At 40.9% G+C, this 26677-nt stretch overlaps 1 protein-coding gene across 4 annotated transcripts in view; it reads right to left on the reverse strand.

Moving 5' to 3' along the window:
* The window catches only part of Pparg (peroxisome proliferator activated receptor gamma), a 132110-nt gene extending 109118 nt beyond the window's left edge, over positions 1–22992 (reverse strand). Inside the window, exon 1 of one of the 4 annotated variants that reach the window (XM_028863982.2) lies at positions 22910–22992. The gene's annotated coding sequence lies outside the window, so the exon portion shown is untranslated. Of the gene's footprint in view, positions 1–21738; positions 21765–21814; positions 21917–22634; positions 22747–22909 lie in introns of those variants that run through there. The other 3 variants (XM_028863984.2, XM_028863983.2, XM_037204254.1) reach the window with 3 other exon arrangements.
* Between the last annotated feature and the right edge of the window lie 3685 nt (positions 22993–26677).

The following is a 26677-nucleotide window of genomic DNA, read 5'->3' on the forward strand; positions in this document are numbered from 1 at the left end:
AACTTTTTTATTGCGCCCAATTAATACATCAAATTAATAATAACTATATCACCACTCAGACTTAGGAAAAACTAGCTCTTTAAAAGGATTAGCAAGCTCAAAAGACGGGGCTGAGGGCTTTGGGTATGGTTTACTGATAGAAGCCACAACAGGAGGCCTGCTGTTCATATCCAGTTCCCGGGTGGGGGGTGATGAAAGTCTGATAAGAGTTGTACATTGCAAAGCTGATGTTTACTGAAATTTGATTTCACCTGGAAGCTACATAATTAAGAAGTCTAAGGTCAAAGTAGAGTGCCCCAGCCTGTTTGGGTATAGGAGATGAAGTACACACCACCCTAAGCAGACTTTACAGAGGAAGGTCTGTAAAGAAGCAGATTGTCTAAATAATGATTCACATCCTTGTCTCTTAAAATGCTCAGGGAGCCCAGAATAGGACATTCAGTAAAGACAAAACAGCATCCGGTGCCAAGAGCCTTATCAGGAGGGCCGGAGAGCCTCAGCTTGCAGACCTAACCTTCTGCACGCTCTGACATACACAAGACTCCAACACTTGCTTTTCTGACTTCTTGGAACTGACAGAAACTGTTCTGTTACATGATGGATGGTGTAAAAATGTTACATCATGAAGATGAACTGTTTTCCCATTCTGTTATTTCTAACATTTAAGAACATGAACTTCAGCCAATGAGCTCTGCTTGTTGGTGTTCCCCAGCATTGCGCAGTACTGCTGCTTGAAAACAGGCAAGTTTTAACAGCATCTCAGTATCACTAGCAAGCTGTAGTTCTGTTCTCAGAGTGGGATAGTCTTCTACAGGAAGAGCTCATTGTCAGCACTTTCTGCCTGTATGCCTTGTATTTTGGCTGTGGCTGCTGGCTTCCACCATAATGATTTGCATAAACACTTAATTTGCTAGTCAACAGTGAAGGCAGCATCCACACAGAAACTGCTTATTACGTATAGCATATTTAACACATGCTTTATCTGTAAGAAACCACTACTCTGACTTTTTTTAAAGTGTGTAAGGTAAAATTTAAAAAAAGATTCAGAGATATGAAAACAAAATAAAAATATCAATAAGGAAATTAATTAACAAAACCACTACCTCAAAAAAAATTGAAGATCTAGGTTAAGATTAAGCAATATTAATTTCCTTGAAACTTGCTCCCAGTCCTCCTTAAATACATATGACTTCATTAAGAACTAGACAAAAAGAAAGTAATATTCATTTATTATTTTAAAAAAATGTTCACGTATATATTTTGATCATATTCCTTCCCATCCTCCAGATCTTCCCAGATCCTTCCCCCATCCAACTTCATGTTCTTTCTCGCTCTTAAAAAAATTCACAGAAATGTAGAAATGGCTATCTCTTCAAGGCTTGTGACCCCAAGAGTTATATCAAACAGAAAACAAGGCCAGTTCCTACTACCTCTGGAGGCAGGCAGTATTCCAACCATCACCCATACCCCATTCTACTGTCTGGATCCACTCAGATGTTCTGTGTCTTCAAGGCATAGTCTACAGACTCAGGACAGAGATAATCTGAGGTCAGTGTATGGAGCTCCTTCACATTCTATGTTTATGTTATGTTCATTGGATGATCAATCCATTTAATTCCCTAAAACCTGGAGACCCAGGCTGTGAAGAAACTGATCATGGCTTTGCACTTACACAAAGCTCACAATAGGCCAGACTATTTCTGCCTACTCCTTCAACTGCTTCATATAAGAAATATGACTTTCTACTAGAATCACATAGATAACAATATAGGCTAAGAGCAACTTATTCAGATTAATTTGCCTGAACTGGAATGAGCAGTGAAAACTGACCCAAGAGATAGGAAAAAAAAATGAAATCATCAAAAACTTATCCAGGAAGGACTATATCCTCAAAGGGTTGCAGGTGTAACTCAATGGTAAACCAGTTGCCTACCACCCACAAGCCTCTGGGTTCAATGTCCATCACCGCTGAAAAAACAAAATAAAACAAAACAAAAACCTCTTGCCAAAAGTAATTTTACAGATGTTCTTTTAAAATGATGCAGAAAGAGATGTCATATTTAAACTATGAGTAAAAACTTTTACATTGACCATATTAATTTTTTTTGTTTGTTTTTTGAGACAGGGTTTCTCTGTATAGTTTTTGGTGCCTGTCCTGGATCTCGCTCTGTAGACCAGGCTGGCCTCAAACTCACAGAGATCCGTCTGACTCTGCCTCCCAAGTGCTGAGATTAAAGTCATGCACCACCACCACCCGCTGACTATATTAATTTTTAAGTACCATAATATTGATACCAAACTTTAACACTTCCCACTCACCACAGAAGAAAACATCAAAAAAGGGCTATTGACATGACTGAGTGGGTAAGGGAACTGTTGGGCTGGGCATGTATCTCAGTGATACCTTACTTACCTAGCATGCTCAAGGACTGGGTCCCAAACCCTAGCACCAAACAGTATTATCTCAACATTTGTTCTTGATAATATTTCTTTTAAAAACTAAGAAAGGTGAATAACAAGAATCTGTCTCAGACTTACAACTAATATGGTCTTAATTGTGAAATATGACAGCAGTATTTCCTGAGGTGTAGTCTATAAATAACCAGTTCCTTTTCCAATAGTGAAGGTTTCACTAGAAAATAAATGTGTGTGTAGTGTGTTTTGGAGATTTATAAAAGACATTAAGATATAACTACTCTTAATGTAGTTCACAATTAAATAACACCACACATCATCAATAGCAACTCACATAGCTTCATTATTCCCAACTTCACCCAAACAGTGGATTCATCAATTGTCATTTTTCTGTTCCTCCATACAGTGCACTGGGGTGATGTCACAGACCTTTCTACCGAAACTAGTTATATGCTGCTTTGTTGTTAACCCATTCATCTTCTTGATTTCTACTGTTTTCCAATGGTGAAATGGTGAAGTGAGAAAACACTTCATTAGCCCTTCTGGCATGAAGAAAATGCTCTGGTGTGAGGATTTGTGAGTTTCTATGGTGTAAGGCATGGGTTTCAAGCTTCCAGCATGATATTGCTGAGGCAGAATGTCCACCACACAGACATAATAAAATGACAAATCTCAGCAATGTAAGAGCTAGGAAATATCCTTTTTGTGTGTCTGTTTTTTAGCATAACCCGTCTGATTGTAAGTTCATATAATCTAATATTTAATGAGAAGTCTCTAAAAATTGGTTTAGTAAAACCCTTACATTTTACAGTTAATTTCTACAAGCTGATCTAAGCGGGCTCCTGAATACTGCTGCTTCATCCTGCCTTCCTGCTACTTCTTTTGTGCCTGTTCTTTCTGAGACTGTCCTACTATTACATTCTTAAAGTCCTTTGGCTTTCTTCTTTCTACTCTTGAGCATGGTACACCTTCCTTTGTGTAGTTTCTAAGGTGCTCTCAAAAACTCTAAGTTCGCACTGGACATGGTGGGCAGGTCTATAATCCTAGCACTTAGGAGGCTGAGTCAGGATGATCATGAGTTCTAGGCCAGCCTGAGCTACATGGCAAGACCTTGCTTCAAAAACAAAACACAAACCCAACCCAAACTAAACAAGAAAGAGTTCTAAATCTTTTGGCCACTATGTCTGGAGCTCTCATCTCTTGCTGAAGTGCTCCCAGCATCTCAAACTTAATACAAGCCAAGCAAATCTATCTTCTGCCTCTGAAATATCAAAGAAGCACAATTAAGGAATGTGGGCTGGAGGGTGGACTTTGGCCTGGGGAGCATGGGTAAACTGAGGCAGGAGATAGGGAGGACTAAAAGATAACATAACTGATCACTTAATGGGAATATTTTTCATTCTTCAGCACATTCAAGACAATGCCAAGTTTTTACCTGGGTCTTTGAAAAATCCAGTGAATAGGATTCAGCTTCTACCCACAAGCAGCCCTTTCTACCCTCCCCTTACATTCTTTTCACATTCTCTGTAGTCTTCACTAAAGCCCTGCTGCCTAACCACTTCCTTCACTCCCAGCTCAGAAAATTCAAGATCTTCCCTTTTCTCCTTCTTTGAGCTTTGACTTAGCACATCAGCTTCACAGTTTTGCCAGCACTTCATGGCCAGCACCTTTTTATTAATACCTTATCATGAAAGTCTAGAAACTGACATGGAAAGATTGTGTGTGCACACACACGCATGCACAAACACCTGTGTGATATTGGAGCTTGAACCTAGGAGTTCATACATGATGGGCAAACTGAGCTGTATCTTTTCTTAAAGGTAGGGAAAGCAATCTTCTTCCATCATACAGTGTTCCTTACAGTGTGTTGGGGGAAGGTAGGAAGTATGCAAACATATTCAAATTAGTAATTTTTATTCCAAGATAAATGTAGTCATTCCTCTATATCCAAGGATTTTGTATCCTAAGATTTACCCAACTATACACTGAGAATATTTAAAAAAAAATACATTGCCAGGGAGCTAGCTCAGCAGGTAAAGCATTTGATGACTTGAATTCAGTCCTTGGAGGCCATGTAAAGGTAGGAGAGAGCCAACTGCACAAGCCATCCTCTGACCTTCACACTCGTGCTATGGCATGTGTATGTCCAAACTCACATATCATACATACCCATGATAATCATAAGTAAACATTCTAAAACCACTGTGCCTATACTGAATATATAACAACCTTTGTCTTGTTATTTTTCCCTAAACAACACAGTAGAACAATTTCTCTGGTATTTACACTGTATTAGACATAACAGGACATATAAAGGCAATTTAGAGCAATAGGAATATATGGATAGATTATATGCAAATACTACATTTCATATAAATTTTGGAGCCAGCTTCCATGGATACAAACTCCATTGGACTTTTCACTGCCCTATCCCCTCTTACCATGAAGACTGATTCCTTAGAGGTATAGCTCAATCAAGGCCAGTTAACCTTAGATTTTTACAGCAACCTTATAAAATCTACTATTCAGTTGACTGTTATATCCTCAGATAACAAAATAAAGTGACTTTATTTGTATTAAAAAGCAGAAGGGAAAGAAGGTGGGGGAGAGAGAGAGAATTTTTTTTTCCCTTTTCAAGAAAGGGTTCCTCTATGTAGCCCTGGCTGTCCTGGAACTCTCTGTAGACCAGGCTGGCCTTGAACTCAGAGATTTACTTCTTCTGCCTGGAATTAAAGGCTGCGCCACCACTACTTGGCAGAGAGAGAATTTTGACAGTGGTTGTCCTGCCCCAGTGTTTGATTTTAGGTAATAGTGGAGTTTCTAAATATACATCAAAGATTTGGTAATCTCATTTGCCTTGTCACAAACAACACAAAAGCACACTGTATTTTCAAGTCACTATCACACACTAGACTGACTTTCAGTGAACTAGAACAACTAGCGTACATTACATCTAACTGTTACACAAGGCATGGTAGTGGGGGTATGTGTGTGTCTGTAGATATTTCATTCTCTGGGAACTCCGATACTGTAAAATCAGGCTCCTGTATAGGACTTGGTGGCCAGGTTTAGATTGCTTGGGTTCAAATCCTAGCTTTCTCATTTGGCAGGTTACTTGGTCCCTTCCTATTTCCTCATTGACCTCAGTAATGTACAAAATGCACAACATGCACCCACCTTATTTTTAGGCAGGGTCTCCTGTAGGTCAGACTAACTTTAAACTCACTATTAGCCAAGGATGTCCTTGAATTTCTGAGTTCCCCATAGGCTGAGATAGAGACATATATCACCACCCCTAGTTTATACAGTTCTGGGGATGGAAGCCATGGTGTTATTCATGCTAGACACATATTCTATCTACTGAGCTACATCCCATTCCTGTACATAACCTTAGCATTACATATGATATAGGACTGTTGGAAGAATAAAGTAAGATCCTGTATCAATGTGCTTTAAATAGAGCTTGAAATAGGTTTGCTGATCAATAAATATTAACAATAACTCTCAATAACTAGCTTATCTTTTTGTTGCTTGAGTTAATTAAGAAACAGTCATTCAGCAAGATGATTAAGTGACATTTTGGCTAAAGATTTAAACTATGTGGTAGGCTAAGCAGGACAATGAAGGGTTAAAAATGCTCTAAGCAGGGAATCACATACTTCCATTTATAAATAATTTATAGACTAAGATGCCCTAATGAGTAATTTTACACAAGAGAGTTATGAGAGCTATTGAGGACTGGGAAACAGAATCAGACTGTGGGTATGATTATATTAAAGCAGCAGTTATCTGCTGAGCATCTGCTATTCATTACTGCTGCTCTAGACAAGGAGCTACAGGATGAACACGACAGACTCTCTTATGTAACTGCACATGTGAGGGAGGACACAACCCCAAATCAGTGGTTCAAGGATCATCTGCTTTCTGTGCTGTTTGGGGAAAAAGGGTAGAAGTGAAAGTTGTTAGAGACAATCAGGAGTTACTTCAACAAGCTACTGTGCTTTACAGCATTTACCAGTTGTCCTGGCTGGGTTTATGTCAACTTGACACAAGCTAGAGTCATCGGAGAGGAAGAACCTCGACTGAGAAAATGCCTCCTTAAAATCTAGCTGTAAGCCACTTTCTTAATTAGTGATGGATGGGGGAGGGCCCAGCCTACTGTGGGTGGTGCCATCTCTGGGCTGGTGGTCCTGGGTTCTATAAGAAAGCAGGCTGAGCAAGTCATGGGAAGCAGCTCTCCTCCATGGCCTCTGTATCAACTCCTGCCTCCAGAATCCTGCTTGTTTGAGTTCCTGTTCTGACTTCCTTCAATGATGAACAGTGCTGTGGAAGTGTAAGTTGAATAAACCCTTTCCTCCCCAACTTGCTTTTTGGTCATGGTGTTTCATCACAGCAACAGTAACCTTAACTAGGACATCAGTGAGTGAAGGCCTATTGGCCCCTTTTAGACAGTTTGAGAATTAGTGAATTAAAAAACCCATTTGGAAAACAATCAATGGAAACCACATTCTGTCAGAAAGACCAGAAAAAAATTCAAAATGAAGGCATCCCTTTTTTGATTAGTAGATTAAAACCACACATTAGTTCCACATTGCAGTCAAAGTCTTGACCAAGGGAAGAGATAATAATAGGCATTGAGAAACAGAAATGCAAAGGAAGAATCTTCAGAAGAAGCAGTTGTAAAACCCCAGAAAAGAGAATATAAGAAGCATCAGGAGCTGAGCTGAGCAGTGGTGGTGGTGCACGCCTTTAATCCCAGCACTAGGGAGGCAGAGGCAGGTGGATCTCTGTGAGTTCGAGGACAGCCTGGTCTACAAAGCAAGTTCCAGGAAAGCCGCAAAGCTACACAGAGAAACCCTGTCTCGAAAAAAAAAAAAAAAAAAAAAAAAAAAAAAAAAAAAAAAAAGAACAAGAAGAAGCATCAGGAATGAAACAATAGGGCAAGGAAGAGGGGCTAAAAACCAGAGATACTGTAAGAAGTGAGGGGAAAGACAGGGCTGAGGGAGAGAGGGGAAGAGGAGGAGGGAGATACAAAAAGGAAGAAAGGGAGGAAAGAAGGGAAGGAAAAGGGGCAGAAAGGAAGGTGACAGAAAGAGAAGAGAGGCCAGAGGTTCCTAGCCATTCAGCAATAATAACACGCATGCTTAGATTCAGTATGTATTCGCTTTGAATTTAACCATCAGAATTAGTTATCATTGGTATTTTAAATATTGCATAGACATTAAGATACCCCCAAAACTATTTAACCCAAACTTTCACTATGGTAATTATATCTAAATGTCACCTTAAGGAAAGTGCCTTCCCTTTTCTAGAAACTTAAACTCTCCTTACTAACTACTATGCCTATTCAGACACTAAGTTTTCACTTGAGATGTCTGATCTACCATCACTTCACATAACTGAACAATGTTCAATAAATATTTGAGTGCCTAATATAATATCTAGCAGGTAATGATTTAGGCACATGTCAAAATTTTATATTCATTTTGGTGAAAAGCATAACCTATTTTACTCATACACCATGGGGGGGGCAACTTTTAACAAGGTATTTTACTAGAGATGAAATGAAATGCATTTTTTCTTCTGCAGACAACCTTCTTTTTTCACCTGACATTACAAGCACTAAAATAATCCCCATGAAAAGGATGTTTTTCATCTGGGTTAAAACATTCTTACATTTCTCAAAAAGCATACTGAGGATATCACTCCTATATATACATGAGTCTAAAAAGTTATCATATTATAAAATGCAAATAATCAGTAGTAAGTCTAGTTACTAAATGTTGAGAGAAACAATTTGATATTTGTAATGACTAAGTCAAATAGGCTGAATAATAAAAGCTATCTATTTTCACACATCAAAAGAGCATCCCACTCCAGCATGGAAAAGGGAGGTAGGCACCAAGTCCCACCCCTAGTTAAAAACCTATTGGAAACTGGTGGCTGCTGGGAGAGGAGGAGTCAGTTTCTTTTAAGAGTGTAGTCCCTGGTAGCTCTCCCAGCATGCTCTACTAGCATGCTCCAGCTGTGAGCCACATATCAACAGCATACAGGCAGCCCGAATTGGACTTGATAGGTAAAAATTAAAAAGGAAACAAAGTTGAGTGGGCAGCGAAGAAGTGGATCTGGGGACTGAAGGGAGTGAGTGTGATCAGAATACATTGAATGAAATTCTCAAAGAACTAATTTTTAAAAATGAAAAAAAAAAGGCACCCCAGAGATATCCCTGAGTGGGTAGTCACATCAGGTTTTGTTCAATCATGACATTGCATCACAGGAGTGAAAAACAAATGACTTAAAGGTCAGCAGCTTGACTTAGATTTACGTAACTCACTTCTGCAGAAATTTGCATTGCTTGTGAAAAACATCACATGAAAGAGGAACTTACTATAAATATTAAAATTGGAAATAAATGAAGGGCTGAGAAAGCATTGGAAAATAATAGTTTCTTTAAAAAGAATTGGAGAACTAGAGTATGGGGGGGTGTGGTTCATTGGTATAGCATGTGCTTAGCATATAGGAGAGACTGGTTTCAGTTCCCAGTAAAACACACACACACACACACACACACACACACACACACACACACACACACATCCAGCTGTGGAACTAAGTGTAGGATACTTTTAAAAATCAAATTTGCACATACATTCACATAAGCTTATTTATAAGTACTGATGAAAAAGCTAAAAACTTAGCATATGTTCATGTTCCAAAGTAGCTAATTATGAAGGAAGTGTGTAGGGGAAGCCATCTTAGAAGAGACTCACTTGGATTCTAACGACAAAGCATTTTCTGCCTGCTCAGCAGCCTTTCCCACTGCTGGATAGCTATAGTTATTATAATTCTTTCCTTACACTGAGCTGAACTATGACTCTCTTTAATGGCTGGCTATCCTTTGATAGGGACTGCGTAACAGTTCCATAAAGAAAGGGACCAGCTCTGTCTTGCCTAATGTAGTAGCCTCTGTGTCCAACATATAAAGAGATACACAGAGAAGGTACCCTAAAACCTATGGCAAGTCCCCAGAGTAGTTTACTCTTCAAGACAGTATGGATCTAATTTGAGGGTGAAAGGCATTCTCTCTGCAGCACACTGTGGATACTTTGATGAATGGTCAAAGCATATGCTTGAATTCTATGACAGTGTCACCTCAAAGCTGTCCTCCTTTGCTCCAGGTCAGTGTGCATCAGAGTGTAGACTATACCGGTACTTCAGAGCACGGCTCAGGTGGGCCTCTGTCTTCAGTCCCACAGGTGTTCCACACATTATGTCCAGATGTTTTAACAGCTTCCTGATGGATTTCTTTGCATACAGCTGCCAGGTTAATCTTCTGACTAAACCATCTCCAACTTCTTAAGATCTGGAATCTCCCACTGCTAAGATAAAACCCCTACTCCTCTATCTGCATTCCAGACCATTCATCATCGGTCTGAAAGATCTACATTTCCAAACCCATTTCTGCCTGCTCATATCCCTGGATTCTCCACCTCCAGTTTGTTTGTGTAGAGTCCCCTGGGGCTATGTTTAGTCACTATTCCAGCCTTGGTTTTCTTACACTGGAGATTCTTTTTTTTTTTTCTTTCTCTTTGACTATCTCAAGCCAGGAACATTAATTTTTGAAGAAACATAAAATTATCCATTTCAGAGTATATAACACAGCAGTATCTAGAATATTCTTGTCTATTTTGTCTTTGGTTGACACATAATGATTGTATACAGTGTACAGTACAGATGTTATTTCAATACATGTACACAATGTGCAGTGGTCAGATCAGGGTCACTGGCTAAGCCATGCAGCCAGTGGAACACTGGAAAAGCCATGCAGCCAGGAACTGGCACGTGGCATGGTAGTCAGCTGCTTGCCTAGCATGCACATGGCCTGGGTTTGCTTCTCAGTACTTCATTAAAAAGAAAAGAAATGCAGCTTAAATCTCCTTGATATAGTGCCAAAGCATCCCCACCCCCAAAGGAAACCCGTGTTCATGAAGCAGTGACTTTACCCTGATCTGCCCACGTCTTTGTGAAAAGACCTGCTCTATTTGGCTCTTTGTTGTTTCTTTCTCTGTACATTTTTCGCACTGTTTTTTTAAGGCGACCCTCTTGAACTTCTGAACTCTACTCTGCAGGGCTTCTCCTGGCTACCTACTCCCTCCTTTGAATTTCAGTCACATTCATTTTCAGCCCTGAATCATCGTGTTGCTGTGGGTTGCTAGTTAACCATTTCAACTGTATCCCTTTGGGACTTAGGCAGATTCAAGACTCCCAGCTATGGTATTCTGTGTCTTTCTCGGAACCAAAAACTTACCTAAACAGGTGTTTAATTCCTTGTGTGCAGCAAGTCATGAAAGAGTACGAAAATGGAACTGAAGTTTGGGTAATTAAATGAGAGAACATCTCAAGCCCGCTTTGGCTCTTTATCCTTCCTGTAGGGCTCCTTTCTGGAAGAAAAGGACCTGCACGCATCTAGTCAGTGTTTCTTTGCCCTAGTAGCTGAACAGGTGTGAGAAGAGGAGGAAAATGGCAGGTTGCCTAAGGGTGGAGAGGGTGCAGGTTCCCTGCATTCAGCTTTAGCAAACAGACTCCTACCTTCATTCCACATCCACAGATGAAGGCTCACAAGGAAGAATTGGGTGTCCAGAGATGTCACAAGGCAATATTTTAAAGAGGCTTATTTTTTGGTTTTGCTTTTATATGTAAATCAGTTTCTCAGTCTGATACTTTGAAGTTGTTCATTAATATAGATCTTCCTTGGAAAAGATTAACTATTAAATAACTATGACGATAGTACTTGTGGTTCATATATGAAATAGCTGAGCAATTAAATTACTATTATTAAAAGCTGGGCATGGTGACACACACCTTTAATCTCCTCATCAGGAGTCAAAGGCAGGCGGATCTATGAGTTTGAGGCCAGCATGGTCTACAAAGTGAGTTCCAAGACAGCCAGGGATGCACAGAGAAACCCTGTTAGAAAAAAAAAAAAAAGACTACTATTCATTATAAGCCAATGGATAGGTCAAAATTTGATGGTGTTTTATCCGACCTGACAAAAAGTATGAAAGGGAGTCAGTCTTACACGATGCCTAGATAGTAAGTCTCAGCAACATTTGTGCTGTGCATTATTATAAACTTTTCCCAATTGTACTAAACAGAATTTGCCACAGTTGCAATTGGAAGTCTACAAACAGGAATGTAAAAAACAGTGCTCAGGCCCCTAGGCCATTATGAAACCTGTTCCTCTGACCAGGACAACAAGGAGAGCTAAAGCAGAATGTTGAAGTCTGTAATTAACATTTTTCCCTTTTTCATGTCTCACTTTACCTGCTCCAGAGTATCAGAGTGAGCAAAGTGAAAGTCTCTTCTGACGTTAATTCCACATTTCCTAAAAATGTTATAGAGAACGTGAATTCACATTAAAAAAGAGCAATTCTGGGATTTCCCTGACAGTTTGGGGAGTAGTAATATTAAGAACTATGTGCAAATGATACTGAAAAAGCACATAGTTGTTCCTAAAAATCGAGTTGAGAAGTACATATCAAGGACTTTGCAGGCCAGAACTAGGAAGGTATATAGTGCACAGATCAGTAAAAAGGATGACAAGAGCTGTGGTATACATTCCCTACACTCTAATAATGCATGACAGGAACATAAGCATAAAGAAATGACACCTCTCCCCATAAATCAGCAAATGTAATGTGGTACAGAAGACAGACTGTATTAGATTACTTATCAGAGTAAGTCTGTCTTCCACTCACATTTCATTTTGGTGAAGATTAAGAGCAATTTGAATACTCTATAATGTTGATATTTAAAGCTTTATATTCATATCAAAATCAAATGAGTTATCTATACATATTTGTTAGGGTCAGAGACCATTCTGAGCAGTAGTCAACACATGGAATGGGCTGTATGGGCACTCATGCCGGTATATTGTATGTTCAGTCACTGTCATTTTCTCATCTCTGAACCAGGGTCTTTAACTGCCCAGTGTTAGATGCAGGTTTGTAGTCAGCACATTTGTGATCTTTAGTCTCCCAAGCTCCAGTCTCATCATTTATGTGACTGTGTTTTCAGAAAACAGATTTTGATCCCGATGTAAAGATACATGGTTCCTAAAGTCAGTGGTCATTCAGTAAAGATGAAGTTTGTGGGATACAATAAACATGCCGGCAACATTTGCCAAATCTGAAAGTTGTGGTTATGCCTACATTGAGGTTCTCTCAATATTCCACAGCACTATGTATGGGAAATAAATTCTATCTGATTTCACATAAATTCTTCAAATGTATTTTCCTTGTGTACTGCCCTCATTTCATGTTCAGAATTTATTTCTAAGTGGTCAATATTTTCTGTCATTTTAAATACCAAACATAAATGGTAATAAGGCAATTTATTAATTCATAAATGTGAAGTAGCTATAATAACTAGATTAGGGAATGGTCATTCTGCACAGGATGTGAGGTGTTAAGGAGGTGGCTCAGTGGTGAACAGTTTACCTAGCATGCTCAAGGCTCAGGATTTGATGCCTCATACTGCATCCACCCACAGAAAAGCTTCGGGGGATTTACTCTAAGGTGTCAAGACATTGAATCTGTTCTACCAATAGATTCTAAGACCTAGAAATTGAAGTCTTGTTAGCTACAGTTCACATTGGTTGACATTAGGGACTAAATCAGCAGGAACTTGGGAGCCAAAGAAAATATTTAGTATCACTGATATAAAACTTCTAGAAGACTTTTAACACTTTGAGATGGAAAGAGTATTCTAAGCCATAAGCCACTGATGCCATATATATATGTGTATATATATATGTATGTATATATACACACATGCATGTGTTCATCATAGACATATATATATATATATATATATATATATATATATATATATATATATATATATGAAAGGGACAAGAACAATATATAACCTGGGTCAAAGGCAAAAGCAGTTAAATTTTCCTTCTGGAATTTCTAGAACAATACATTAAAAAAAAAGAAAGAAAAGTCTAAGGACTATTGCTGTACTCTGTATGTATATGTGTATATCTATGTAAGTATATGTGATTTTTTTCATGGCTCATGGGGATTTAGGGAAACCTACTCCCTGCTATTTTCAAGACATTATTATGTACAGTATTTCTATCACATTTTGTATCAAGGTCTCATTGATAAGGGAAGTTTACTTTAACAGGCTTCTTTTTCAGTGACTATTTATGATTACATGTTCAACATTCTGCCTGGAGTTAGAAAACCAAATAATTCTTTCACGGGGTCATTCAGTTTTAGAGAGAGAGGGGGAAAAAAAACAAAGAGAACATAATACATATATATTTTTAAGAAAAAATTAAAAGTGGAGGGCTTTAAAAGAAAGTAATTCTGCAAACTTTTTCAAAACTTTATTTGACAGCACACACTAAAGATCTAAAAGATCACAGGCCATAAGAAATCTGCAAAATTGAACCTTATGTATGGCTGTGAACATTATGAGACTGTTTAAAAAAAGATGGATTTTAAGGTTTTTTTTTCATTCCCAAATAAGTCACAAAAATAAAAAGAGCATGGGTAAATCCAATATGGGAAACAAAACTAAGCGTGAAATAAAATTTGGGTATAACAGTAAAAACTCAATATAGTGCCTTTACATTTATCTAGCTAAAGGATACCTATGCTTTGCCTTGAACTTTACTGATCAGGATCACAGAGAAACTAAAAAGTTCACTATTTTCTTTGTTGCTGAATATCTGTGTCACTTTTAAATATGGTTTTAAGATAGGATCTTACTATATGGCCAAGGCTAGCTTCAAACATGCAATCCTCCTGCTGCAGCCTCTCAAGTGCTGGGATCACAGGTGCATACCACCATGGCTGGCTCAAATATGGGTTCTTATAACAATGCTTTTACGAAGTTCTTGTATCTGGGCTTTTCTTGTATCCTCTAGCGCTCTGGCAAAAGCCTCAGAAGTGGGGGTATAGCATTACAGAATACAACACATTGCTCAACTGCTTTCTACACAGCCTGAACTAAATTACAGTGACGTCAGAGATACGTAAATACAAAGTTCTTCAGCTCCTAAATCATAGTGTGTTGTCTACAGGACCTTGCATGCTAGACCCCTCTAGCATTGAGCCACACCCCTGGCTGCAGTCCCCAAATCAAAGAATTTAAAGTAAGAAACAAAACCGTTACTAAAAATCTCTACCAAAGGCTCATTGTCAACTTTCATTAAACTGGAATTGAGAATTGTTTTATGTACTTAACATAGACTAGTCCTCCAGGGCTAGATCCTTTCCTGTGATAGTATAAAATTTAATCTTTGAGACTCAGGATTCCTAACTACCACTCAAAGACAAAAAGAACCAGTGAGATCATGTCTCAGAGATCTAGTTAGCCTACAGTAACAGGAGCTACCAACAACCAATTGGCCTATCTTGACAGGAACTTATAGACAATAGCACTGAGTCTTTCTAAGTAATCTAGCAAGCCAGTGAGGGTGATTTTCACAGGTTAGTTCCCAGGGATTCTATGAATGAAGTGAAATATAGTAAAGAATATCACATAAGCTATGAATAAGAATATAGCCGAATAAATCCAGGCTGGCCCAAATTCACTGTGTAGAGCCAAGAAATATGGTGAACCTCTGATTTTCTGGCCTCTACCTCCTGAGCGCTAAGATTCCAAGTTGTTCGTTGGTTTGTCTGTATTAATGTGGTGCTGAGGACTGAATCCAGAGTGCTCTGCACGCTAGGCAAGCACTCCTCCAACTTCACTACATCTCTAGCCTTCCTTACACTTTTAGAAAAAGTTTACTGAGCACTTCCTAATCACTGTGCTATATGCTGGAGACAGAGAGATGAATAAAACCCCATTGGTACCCTCCTTTAAGAAACTTCTCATCCATTACTTGTGAGTCCTAAAACCCAGTGAATCTGAACACTGTTGAACATAAAATTTAAAATATTATATTGCCTTTAAATAAAATCAGGATGTTACTAAGTCGTTCCAAATGCTTCAAGGAAACGTGTAGCAATTTTCCATTGCCAAATGCTTGACTGGGTGCACTCTCTACTTTTCTGGATTATTCTGACATATGCAAATAATTTTTTGAAGTTTCAACTTCACTTATATTTATATCATTCACATGTTGTGTTCTCTTTTATTAACCTTAACCAGTATACAAAATAAGAAAAAGAACTCATATGGGTATACTTTTTCACACACTCAAAAGCTTGTTTACACGGGTTATTATCAAATGCAAGAAAGGGACAAGATGTAGTTAGGTGAGGCTTTGGGATTCTCAGTTTTAGGTTCACAAACTGGAAAGGTTGTGTAAAACACTAACGGCAGGTAACACTAGTACAGGGTGTGATGGTGGCCATTCTTAACTGCTATCCCACCAGTCAGCTGACTCACAGAACTAATAAGGCTGATTTGGAAGTGGTCACCAAGCTTTGGTTTCTGACAGAGCTTTATTGAGCTGCTGTAACTATTTCAAAGAGAAGAAAACAGAGTATGTGTGAAGTGGATCTGCCAGAGCATTAAGCACCATTTCTTCTTCTTAGTCAAATGTTCCCACTGAAGTGATTGAAAAACCCCTTTCACTGCTCTCTATTAGGAAGATGCTTTAAAGGACTGGCAGAACTAACGCATGAAGACAGCAGGGAATTAGTGTGGCATCGTGGAGGAAATCAAGGGCATAACGAGGGGGTGATAGTATAGTGCTTGATTACATTATCTAACTGCCAGCTCACAGCTCTGAACTTGGATGACATTTCCTAGGTGAAATGCTATTGCACAATAACTGTTTATTTTCTTTTGAGTTGAAAATAGTTTGAGGAACATCTGCAATCTGTTTTGATTTAAATTTTTAAAATTACATTTATTTGTTATGTATGTGTTCAGAGGACAACCTTCGGGCGTCCATTCTTTCCTTCTACCGTGGGAGTCCTGAGGATCAAACTCAGGTTGTGAGGCTTGGCATCAAGTACCTTTACCCACTGAGCCATTTCTTAGGTGCATGTCTTGATTTTTAAAAGAAAAATTATGTATGCAAGGCAAATAAATAATTTATCTTTTCTTATCACTGCTATTACACATAGTTGGTCTCATGTATATTTTGCTGCCAAGGACGACGTATTACCTTATTTTATTTCCCTTCTTTTAACCCCCTTTATCCAGTTCCACATATGAGCCCTTCCTCCCCTCCTAAGTGCAGTGACTCTATGCATTTGCCAAACATGATTTCTGCTCTCTCTTTCCAACTCCACATGAATGTTACCTGTGTTTTCAGGCAACAAGCAATCTAGGAAGCAACCTTTCTTTTTCTGAGAGGTGGTCAGGTAACTGTGCCTGGAACACTGGCTCTTTGGAGTGGTCTCCAGACCTTCATATGACAATGTACTTTCAGTGGGGTAATGACAGCTGCAGGGGTGGGATCAAAGTTAAGGAGTTCTTTCCAGAATTTCATCCCAGCACTCAGTCTCACAGTCCTAATTGCCTTCCCTATAAAGGAGAATGTATTGCTTAAACACACAGGAAGAAAGAATAGCCTGTCTCTATTCCCTTTGCTAGATTCTCTCCACAAGTTACTTGAGAGCCAGCAAGAGTAACAGAGAGAGGCAACCTTAGAATTTCAGTGATTCTAGAAGCCTGAGATGTCACCATAGAACAGGGAAATTCTTTCAAGCTAATCTTACACTCTAGGACACGGTGGTAAGCACACAACCTGTGCCTGAGAGCAGAGAAGAGCAGGATCTGTATGTTCTACTCCTCCCTCCACCTTCTCAGGGTATTCCCCTGTTCTCCACTTCCCTCACATTGCCCTTGTCCTTATCAGCAGTAAACTGAGAAGGACTCCTCACTCCAGGTCCATGCCAACATGAACTCTTCCCAGGGGTCAGATAATCTGTTTCAATACACTTTATCTCCATATTATAATTCTAGATAAGTCCATATATTAAGATTTTTTTAAAGTAGTTAAACCTAGCAGTGAAGCTATTTTCTAAAAATAATAAAGTGGGCCTGGAGAGATGGCCCAGCAGTTAGGAGCACTGGCTGCTCTTTTAGAGGACCCAGGTTTGATTCCCAGCATCCACATAGTGACTCACAACCATTTGTAAGCCAAGGGATTGGACACCCTTTTCCAACCTCCTCAGGTACCCGCCATACAAGTGGTACACAGACATACATGCAAGCAAAGCAAGCATCCACATAAAACATATAAACTATAGCTGGAGAGTGATAAAACACTTGCCTAGCACATGCAATTACCAGTACTTCAAACCAAACAAACAGCACAAAAACAATAAAGTGGAGCCTAGGGGTATAACTGTAGCAAAGCACTACTTTGCTTGGGAGAGGGGCCAGAGTTTGACTTCCAATACCTAAATAAATAATGAAAATAAATGATTAAATATAATAAAACCTCATTCTATTATCTAGTTTAAATTCTGCCTCAAAGGTTTAAATTTATTATAACCAATGCAAGTTGCAAGGATTGATGGCATCTTTCTTTTGTGTCTGAAAGGGTGCAGTGGAGAAAAATCCATTATACTCTATCAAAAAAGATTTCTCAGTCACTGTCCTGGTCACTGGTGTGCTTGAAAGGAGAGCCAAGACTCTGAGGGAGCCCCAACAGCACTTGCTATTAAGAAGGCAGAGGTTAATGAGAATCCGGGCTCCCACTCCAAAGAGAAATCCACAGACACTCACCCCCACTTAAGCATCAGCTTGAGCCTTTCTCTGCCTCCATAGCCCTAACTTTGCAGCTCTGACACTACTTGAGCCCGCTAATTCCAGGTCTTGGAAGGTTTTTTTTTTTCCTCCAGCGCTGTGCAATTCAAGCCCCACAGCAATCTTAGACATGCATGCTGTTCAAGCCCCACAGCAATTCTCCCCGGCACTCCCAGTCCGACGACGCACAAGCCTCTTTCGACCCACTCAGCAAGCACACAACTCACTGAGGGACTAATTGGAATCGGCCTAGGCTGCCGAATCCTGTCCAAGTCCGTTTCTTGCATAGGAAAGAAAGTCTCTTAAAATAATATGTTAATCCGTGGAGGGCTTCAAATGTACGGCCGTTTACGAGCTTGTCCAGTTGCTCCCTGCCAGTAAGTGGGTGGCCTATTAGCAGGCACAAGTGACTTATCAAGCTTTTCAAAAAGCTGATTTGGGTTATTGTTTGTTGTAAAAAACAAACAGACAAACAGTTTTAATGACTAGCAAAAGGTATTATGTGTTTTTTTTTTAGGTGTTGTAAACTGTAGTAAACCTTTGGAGCTGAAGGATATTACTATGTTTGGTAAAATAAACTTGCCCTGGATAACATATATTCGATGCTCTCAAAGTGTACCATAAAAATCCATAAAGAGCAGGGTTTATCAAATAAATGTACAAGCCTGCCGCCCTGGAAACTTAGTATGAGCACAAAGACCGCTTGTCTATGAAAGACTCATAAAGATGGAAAAAAATGTTATGGTTGTTTTTGTCCAAAAATCATCAGGGAATAGGGAACATAATTTGCAGCTGAAAGGAGAATATTTCTATAAATTTTTCTTGAATTGGCTATAATATGACAGGCATTATCATCTTTCTCAACAGTTATCTCAAAAGTACTAAGAGAGCAAACCAGTCAGATTTGTGAAGGAGTTAGCGCTGACCTAGATAGGCATGTAGGCCGTCTTTAGGATATCAGCTCAGTTAAATTCAGGGCCAAGCTCTTATTGAAGAGATCCAGGCTTGCAGCCATACCAAAAATCAACAAACAAACAAAAACAAAGATTAATAACTTGAAAACTCCCAACTTTCCAAGTATAGAAAGTTTGAAAGCTCATAATGCTTGAAATAAACAGTATAAACTCCCAAACTCTAAACAGAATATTTGAGATTAAAATATTGACATGTATGTATAATTGAATGAAATAGTAAGAACACATAAACCTAGGTCTTAAGACAATGATTTAAGGATATACCATACTAGTGGTGGATAGTGTCTTAACATGAATCATACATTTCACCAAAGTATGGCCTATTGTGTTTGAGATCTCCTTCTAAATGCAGTTACATGTGCTGGATAAATAAAATTTAAAATATGTTGGCTTATTAAATAAATAACTTTTAAATATATATTGTATAACTCTTCAAAATCTACCTCTGTATTGTGAGAACACTGCAAATACTAGACAAAGAAAGCCCAGGAAGATTTTTTAAAAATTAAAATTAATTTAAAAAAAACCCTCATATGCTGTGAAACTAATTCACGCATGGTATATGGTGGTGAGACATATTAACCAGTCTTGCTGGTTTTGGTCAACTTAGTTCCGTTTTTAATGATCTTTGTAGGCAATCACGCCGCTGCTCTTTTTGCCGCTTTTAGGCATTAAGAAAGAGAGTGAAGTGAAGTAATAGATAACAGGGAAATTTGCCACAAAATAAGAAAAGCAAAAGAGAAATTCAGTTTGACAATTTGTGGGCTGAGCATATGTTTAAAATTATATACTATTGACTTAAATCAAATTGTCTTGACTAGCGCATTTTAATCTACTACAAATATTTGCTTAGTGGAATCCTATGAAAGCAGAAATTTCTTCCAGTATATTTGCCTCACTTTATGACACAGAGAATATTTCCAAGTTCAAATGACGATAAACCTAGCAAAAAGACACAAATTGGAACGGCCAACATATGCACCGGGCACCTACAGACCCTATGAAAGCTGTGAAAATATGGAAACATTTGGGGGAAATTATTTTAACAAAATTTTTATGAAAGTCTCCTGCTGTTAGCAACTGCTTCATAATCTGAAGAGGAAATGATATACACCACTAATACTTATATATGTTCTCACAGTGGTGCCTTTACATAGCTTCCCCACACAGGAGGATCTTGACAAGGCCGATGACAAATATCCGTATTTTTCAGAGAATTATAGGAAAAATTTTTTTTGTTGAAATATATAAAATTCACTAACAGAAAACAATTAGTAACGTAATCAGTGATCCATTTCTACATCAAAATTTTAAAGTCATACTTTTCTTCGTATATGAATTTTAAATGTCAACGGAATTTTGAAATTAATGATGTGATTTTTTTAATGTAATTTGGATTTTTTAAAAATAAAAGTGATTCTGAAAAATGTGGTGGCATGAATGTTGAGAAAACCAGTCCCTCTGAAGGAAATATTATATTTAATTATTAGAAATAGTTATCACAAAAAAAATGTCAAAGCAGTCTTAAACTCAGTAAAAGATGTGAAGTCTCTGGGTATTTTAGTTCTATGTTTTAAAGAACTTATATTCTTTTAAATAGGAAAGAATGAGGAAACGGTATCTAGAAACTCTTCGGCCTGGAGTTCTGGAGAACTTTAGCCTCCATTGCTGCCCTTGCTCCACAGCAGTTATCAGAGTACGAAAATTTTACACATGAAAAGGAATTTTTTTCTTAAAAATAAAACTGTCAATTTTTTTTCCTTCTAGTGAGCTGCAAAAGATTGAGATGAGCACCAGTTTCTTCTTAGATCTTCTCAGTGAAGATATAATTCTCAGCAACTTAAATATGAAGTGGCACAAAACCAGGAGCAAATTTATACAAACCCCACAGTAAGACAAAAAGGGATGGCCTCATGATATGCTTCAGTCCAGCTAATGTATGACTGATTTCAAATCTTCATATATTAAAATATTACAGACATGTACTTAACTTTGGAGCAAATCTGGTTGAAGATAGACAGCAGAGAACTTATTTAAAAGTTGAAGCTGAATCTTCTGGAACATCACTTCAAATGCTCTTAGCATCTGTGTTTCTATCAAAATTTTCCAGAGAGACATCTTTGAGAAGCCCTAGAGAACGTCAGGTCCTACCCTAGCCAGGTTTTCTAAATCGTGTAGCACCTGGAGCTGTGTTTTCAGTCAGCAATTGATCGCTTAGCTGTGGACAGGAAGACTCCCACAGAGCACCTGATATCCGTGGAAGACCTGCCCAAGTCCAAGACTAAGTTATTCATTTAATAACTCCTGTTAACAATTTGCTTCGTGCATGACAATAGTTGACATTACAATAATGAACTTCAAAATCAAGAGGCTTTCCAACTGTTAGCTATCCTACAACTTGGTTCATCTGGTTTGTTTGTTTGCTTCTTCCAAGTGATCGTTTAATTTTACATTTTTGTCCTTCATCCTGCAAAGGAGAAAAACTTCAGCTTCATCCTGACAGAAGACTTAACTCTTCTCTTTCCTCCTGACACTACCTTCCTACCGTTAGCTTCGGAAGGGAAGTAGATCCTTACTGTAACAAGAACACCGCAAACCCATCCTGATCCGTACGAACCTGGGGGGCGGTTGGGCCACCTCACACTCAACACCACGCTCCAACAAAACGCGATGTCGACGGTGGGGCCACTCACCTGGGCAATGGGAGGGAAGAAGAATTTAGAGCCGCCGCTGCCTTCTGATCCCCAGCAGAGGTCCAGGCCCCTTCTTGACCTCCCGCGTCCCTTATATAAAAGCAGCCCTGGCTACTCCCAGGGCCTGCCTCCTCACCTCAGGCTCCTCCCCAATCCCAAGCCATAAAGCACCCGAGCTACACACCCACCTCCCCCCCCCCCACACACACACCAGGGCTGCGCTGAGCCTGTCCCCGTGCTCGCCCCCTAGGTAGACTGGAAGGGGGGCCCTGGCGGGGAGGGGCCTCGGTGACAGTCCCCACACCTGGGCCAGCTCCGGGCGGGGGCCGCGGGCCAAGTCGCCAGGGTGATCACCCGCACACCCCTCCCCCTCAGGCGCCTCGGGCTCTCTCTCTCTCTCTCTCTCTCTCTCTCTCTCTCTCTCTCTCTCTCTCTCTCTCTCTCTCTCTCTCTCTCTCTCTCTCCGAAAACTGTCACCAAAAGTCGGCACCACGCGGTCCCCCCCCCCCCCCCCCCCGTCGCCTGGCTTTCCTGTCAGGGGCTGGCGGGGACGGCCACCCGGCCCCGAGCTCGCGCACGTCTGCGCGCCCTCACTGGGAGCCTGAGGTAGCTCCGCTGTGACCCTCCGAGCCCGGCCGGCCCGGGCCCCCTCGGCCCGACGACAGTCACCCTGTCAGTCACGCTCGGCCCTCAGGCCAGACCCCCTCACGCCGTTTCGGTCCCCGATCCCGCCCGCGCTGCTGTCACGCTCGCACGCTCGCTCGTCTCGGAGCGTGGCTTCTCCTCAGCCCGTGTCCCCCCCAGACCCAGACTCCGTCACCTTGGGTGACACATTTGGTCCTGTCGGAGCGTGACTTCTCCTCAGCCGGGTCCCCTCTCCGTCAAGATCCTGTCACTTTGTCTGTCACTCCCACGGTCCTGTCAGAGTGTCCCTTGCCAGCCCGTGTCCCTTCTGGTTGAAACCGGGTTAGGCTGTCAGTCACACGGTCCCGTCAGAGTGCGACTGCTCAGCTTGTGTCCCCTCGGCTGAGACCCGGTGGTCACCTTGTCCGTCAGATCCCGTCCCCTCAGGCCGAGCCGCCCCCACCCCCTCACCTGGTCTGTCTGTCACACAGTCCTGTCAGAGTGTGACTTCTCGGTCCGCGGCGACCCCTCAGCCGAGACGCCCGCTGTCCGTCACACCGGGTCCTGTCAGAGTGCGACTTCTCCTCAGCCCCGGTCACCTTGTCGTCACACTCGGTCCCCTCAGGCCGCGCACGACCCGAGGACCCCAGCGCGGCGCCTCGGGTCCTCTCCTTCCGCCTCCCTCTGGCCGGCCGCGTGGCCCGGGGCGACTCTGACCCGAGGCGGCGACTTGGCGGGCGCTGTGCGTCCCCGCGGCCGGGCGACCCGACCCGAGCGCCCCGGGCAGCTGCCGCTCCGAGTGCGGCGAGCCCCGCCTGGCCGCGGACGAGCCGAGCCGAGCGAGCGAGCGAGCGAGCCGGGCCGGGCCGGGCCGGGCCGGGGGCGGCGCCCAGGGAGAGGCCGGAGGCCCCGCGCCCACGACCGACCGACCGACCGACCGACCGGAGGCCGGCGTCCCCGAGGCCCGCAGCCCGCGCCGGCTACCTGGCCGCCTTGCTGCTCCCAGCCGCTGGGAGGCGACCCAGGAAGGTCCCGTGTCCCTCAGCCCGATGCCCAGGGCCCCGCCGATGTTCTGACCGTCGCGCGGAAGTTTGGTTTTTCTCTAGCTGTTCTTTTCAGCAACATTTAAAAATGTATAGATATACGAATTAAGTGCATTTAGGATCTCTTGGGTTTTTTCTTTTGATCGCAGAACGCTATGAAGATGAACATCTTCATAAAGCGACAACTTTAATGTTAATCATTCAATTTCCTTTAAAAAGTGTGTGTGTGTGTGTGTGTGTGTGTGTGTGTGAGCGCACACGTGCTTACACGTGAATGGAGAGGCGTTGGCTCCTCAGGAGCTGGAGCTACAGGTGGTTGGTGCCAGGGACCCAACACAGGTCCTCTGGACAAACACTAACTGTTCCTAACCACTGAACCATTTTTTAAACTTGTTCACTGGGTTTCTTAAATTCTTTAGCAGTATTTCTTGCACAGGGGACCTCAGTCACAGGGAGGACTTGAGAATCTCTTGTTTTTAAGTTAGAGAGAATATTGGGGCTTGTTGTCCCAGGAACCTGAAGCGCATGTGATGGACAGCTCCTTTTCTCTCAGCTCTGTCTGTCATGATCTGTCCCAAAGGTGTGATGTCTGGGACAACAGAGGCCTTTCTTTTAACCTTTTCCAATCTTATTGATTGGAAATCTTATTGTCTATCTGGCTCTCCTTTGGAAGGCACTGACTTCTGGGAGTTTATAATTGTGCTTCTTGCTCAGGAGATTCCTCCACTCTTAGCATCTTTATTTGTTGTGGGGTATGGAATTCTTTATTCTCTGGTTCAAAAGGTTCTCACCTGCGCTTTCCAGCACGTGTTTGTGAGAACAACACTATGGAGAAAGTTCAGAGCGGGAATCAACAGATTCATGTCCTTCCACCCTCGAGCCCTAAAATAACAAGACACAGGTCAGGTCCACGGGGACTCTAAAGACCATTTACTAACCATGGAAAGACCCCAGTTCTCTGCCTGACATTAAGTGGCCCTGTTGACTTGGCTCAGCACCCCACACCCAGAGGAAAGTATGTACAAATGCAGTATATACGCAGTAAGTATGTGGCCAACTTCTTGCTCACCCAGGAGTTCCAATCTATTTGTTTTTGCTTGGTTTTGGTTTTGCGTTGATTAAACTTTTTGAGAGGGTCTTGCTATGCAGCCCTGACTGGCTTTGAACTCACTGCTCTTCTCCCGAGGCTTGTAGCGCTGCTTGTATCTTTTAATGTACATTTTTATGGTATATATTTTAATACCTTTATTGAGATGTAATTTACATAATCTAAAATGAAAATACCATACATTCAAAATCCACTGCGTCTTGGCCTATTTACAAAGTTGTGTCATCGTCACCACAACCCAATTTTAGAGCGTCTTTACCCCCCTATGGAGACACTTCCTCCTCGTGAACAGTCCTTCTCATCAGCCCTAGGTTCACTGTCCGAGCCTCTGCTTTCTGCCTGGATCGGTTTTCCTGTTCTAGCCATCTCGCATGAACGGAATCATACACTACGAAGTCCTGTGTGGTTGGTTTCTTTCACTTAGCACAGTGTTGTCAAGGCCTACCTGGGCTGCAGCTTGTATTATTTCCATCCTTTGTTTATTTGAGACAGTGTTTCTTTATGCCACCCAGGGTAGCCTTGAATTTGTAATCCTCCTGCCTCCAGCCTCCAGCAGGCTAGAATTAGAGGCATGCCTGACAGTATTTCATAGATTTCTTTTATTATAAAATAATATCCTATTGGATGACATAGCAAATGTTTAATCATCCATTTGTTGCTTTAGGCTGTTTCTACTTTTTGTGTGTGTGCATGTGTTTGTGTGTGCACGTGTGTATGTGCCAGTGTAAGTGGAGACCAGAGGTTGACATCAGATGTCTTCCTTAATTGCTCTCCACCTCACTTTTAAAATGTGTTTATTTTATGTATGTATGTGTATGTATGTGCACCACACGTGTGCATGAGTCTGCAAATGTCAGAAGAGGGCACCTGATTCTCTGGAGCTGGCGTTATGGGCAACTGTGAGCTATCAAACAGACTAGGAACTGAGCCTGGGTCCTCTGCAAAGGCAGCAAGTGTTCTTTTTTAATGGTTGAGCCATCTTTTGAGTTCTTCATCTTGTTTTTTGAGACGGGGCCTCTCAGTGAACCTGGAGCTCCTTGTTTAGACTATGCGGGAGCAAGCCTCTGGAACCCCGCCCCCATCTCTGTCTTCCCAAGACAGAGTTACAAGACTGTTCCCCACCCCCACCCCCCAGCTTCTTTTGTAGGCTCTCGGGAGCAAACTTTCAAAGCAAACTCTTTACTAACTGAGCCACAACTCCAGCCCTGCTCCGACTTTGGGGGCATTCTGAACCCCGCTGCTATACTCAGTGATGGACAATGTTGTTTGCGTGTGTTTTCATTTCATTTCATCTATATGGTAACAATGTGTTTTAAAGGAATTTAGACATCGCCTGTAGGAAAGAGAAATGGCATTTCATTTTTTTCCACCAGGAATGTATGAGGGGCCTGATTTCTCCATATCCTTGTTAGCGCTTATTAAATATTTTAGCTGATCTAATAGGCATGAATGGCATCTTACTGTTTTGATTTGCATTTCCCTAATGACTGATCACATTGAACATCTTTTCATGTAGTCACTGGCTATTTGTGTATCTTCTCAAAGAAAAGGCTATTCAAATATTTTGCTCATTTTAAAATCACTTTGTTTTTTTTTTAAGTTTTATATGGAACAGTTATTTGTATACTATGTATACAAATCCCTTTTCAGATATACAATTTGGAAATATCTTCTCCCATCTATAAGCTGTCTTGTTGGTATTTGTTTGTTTGTTTGTTTGTTTTTAAGCCAAGAACTTGCTATGTAGCCCAAGCTAGTCTCCAATTGGAGATCCTCCTGCCTCAACCTCCTGAGATCACTACTGTGCACCACCATGCCCAGCTTGTACTTTTACTTTCTCAATGACATTGTTAAAAGCACATTAAAAAAAAATCTCTGATCTATTTTAGCTTTAATTTTGTTTTATTTTTGATATATAAATACTATAATATTTTATAGTATTGAAAGATAAGTTCAATACTATCAGTATTATTTGGTTTAATTCTGATAATTTTATTCGTTTGGCTCTTCAATATGGGTCTGTAATCCATCTTAGATAAATGTTGTATATGGTATGAGGTTAGGGACAATCAGCTTTTAATGGGGGAA

This window comes from Peromyscus leucopus, chromosome 3 (genome assembly GCF_004664715.2).
Source record: "Peromyscus leucopus breed LL Stock chromosome 3, UCI_PerLeu_2.1, whole genome shotgun sequence".
Taxonomy (NCBI): Eukaryota; Metazoa; Chordata; class Mammalia; order Rodentia; family Cricetidae; genus Peromyscus; species Peromyscus leucopus.